At 44.8% G+C, this 2178-nt stretch overlaps 1 non-coding gene across 1 annotated transcript; it reads right to left on the reverse strand.

Annotated features, from left to right (window-relative positions):
- Nucleotides 1-1465: 1465 nt before the first annotated feature.
- On the reverse strand, nt 1466-1572 carry LOC113931592. Its single transcript, XR_003522759.1, has one exon. It is a non-coding gene; the product is annotated as a U6 spliceosomal RNA (small nuclear RNA).
- Between the last annotated feature and the right edge of the window lie 606 nt (nt 1573-2178).

A 2178-nucleotide genomic window follows, 5' to 3' on the forward strand; every position in this document is an offset into this window, starting at 1 on the left:
TTGTGGCTCCGACTCATGTGATATGTAACCCGCAGCAAGTCCTTCCCATCTGTGCCTCTCTTTCCCTCACCTTAAAATGGGCAGAATTGTACCCACTTGGCTTTTATAGGCCAAATGAGATAATGGAAGTGAAAGCACTTTGTAAATTGATAAACACCATGATGGTTGTAAATCCCATTCTTTCAAGGGATATTCTTCATTGTGGCAAATGTTTAGAGCTTACGTATAAAACAGATGCTCAAAAGTAATGGTGAAATGAAGTAATTAATGAACGAACATGACTTGGCATCATGGAAAAAAAATTTAACGTGTTGGTGAGGACATAATTTCACATGAGGAAGCTGCCAGAGAACATCTTTACTCCCCAAAGTCAGCATACTCCATGGACCCTCAACAGGGACATGATAACTCAGCAGTTTCCCTGCCCCTACAGAGATCCGTTTATTTTCTAGTTAACAAAGAGTAAGGCGGGGGTGGTGGTGCCTGGGTGGCTCAGTTGGTTAAGCATCTGCCTTTAGCTCAGGTCCATGATCCCAGGGTCCTGGGATAGAGCCCTGCATCTGGCTTCCTGCTCAGCGGGGGACCTGCTTCTCCCTCTCCTCCCTGCTGTGCTCTCTCTCACTATCCCTGTCGCTATTTCTGTCTCTCTCAAATAAGTAAAATCTTTTTTTTAAAGATTTTATTTATTTATTTGAGAGAGAGAATGAGAGATAGAGAGCACAAGAAGGAAGAGGGTCAGAGGGAGAAGCAGACTCCCTGCTGAGCAGGGAGCCCGATGTGGGACTCAATCCCAGGACTCCAGGATCATGACCTGAGCCGAAGGCAGTCGCTTAACCAACTGAGCCACCCAGGCGCCCTCAAATAAGTAAAATCTTAAAAAAAAAAAAAAAGCGTAAGGGGGACATAAATCATCATCATCATCATCATCATCATCATCATCATCACCATTACCTGGAGGCCCAGAATACACTGGAACAGAGAGAGTACTGCTGATGGGAGAGGGATTAATGTTGACCTCTCTAGAGGGTAACTTGGAAATTTGGCTCATGACCTAGTAATTCTACTTCTATGAGTTTATCTGAAGCCAGTGCTCCAATATATATAAAAGTGTAACTGCATTCCAGAGGTGAGCAAACTTCATCTTAGAGGTGGCTGTGTCTTGTGTTAAAGGAAGCACCTGCAGGAACCTTGATGGTATATTCTAATTGGGGAAGAACTTGGAAGGGCATAACGTAGACTAAGAGAGTTAACGAGAATGTGTGGAGCTCCTCCTATGTGTCAATTCCTAGTCCAGAATAAAGGAATATAGCAATAAACAAAACAGACCAGTTCCTGCCCTCATGGGGGAAAAGAGACAATACAAAAATGAACAATGTAATCAAATGTCAGGTTAAGCACCATAAGGGAAAATAAAGCAGTGTCAAGGATTACAGAATGATGTGGGTGCTCTTTTTTTTTTTTCTTTTTAAATATGGAACGCCTCACGAATTTGCATGTCATCCTTGCACAGGGGCCATGCTAATCTTCTCTGTATCATTCCAATTTTACTATATGTGCTGCCGAAGCGAGCACGTGGGTGCTCTTTTTAGATAAGGTGGTCGAGGAAGGCCTCTCTGAGGAGATGCCATTTGCTCAGCGACCTGAATGAACAGAGGCAGGATACTATACTGTGATCCAGGGGCAGAACACTTCAGGAAGGGGAACAGTGAGTGCACAGGCCCCAAGATGAGAAAGAGTCTCTTTATTTAAGGGACAACAGGGAGACCAGTGTGGCCGTACCACAGTGGGCAAGTGGGGAGGGTGGTAGTAGCTGAAGTTGGAGAGGGAGCCAGGTTACAGACCACATTGGCTTTTGATTTGGGTCAAGTCATATGGGAAGCCATTGGAAAGTTCTGAACTGGAATGTGACTTTTGCTGGCTTGAGTACTGAAAAGATATTCATGAAAAGCGAATCGTAGATGGACAAGAGTGGAAGCAGAGGGACCAGTTGGGATCAAATGCAGTGGTCCATAAAGGAGGCTATCAGGGGTCTGGGAACGGGATAGGTTAGTGGTAGAGGAGGTGAGGGGTAGTCAGAACCATCACATACTCTGAAGTCAGAGCTGGCAGGATTTCCTTCCAGGAAAAACATGAGGTGTGAGAGAAAGACAAGAGTCAAGGATGCCTCCAAGGTTTTGG

The sequence above is a fragment of the Zalophus californianus genome, chromosome X, assembly GCF_009762305.2.
Source record: "Zalophus californianus isolate mZalCal1 chromosome X, mZalCal1.pri.v2, whole genome shotgun sequence".
NCBI classification, from domain to species: domain Eukaryota; kingdom Metazoa; phylum Chordata; class Mammalia; order Carnivora; family Otariidae; genus Zalophus; species Zalophus californianus.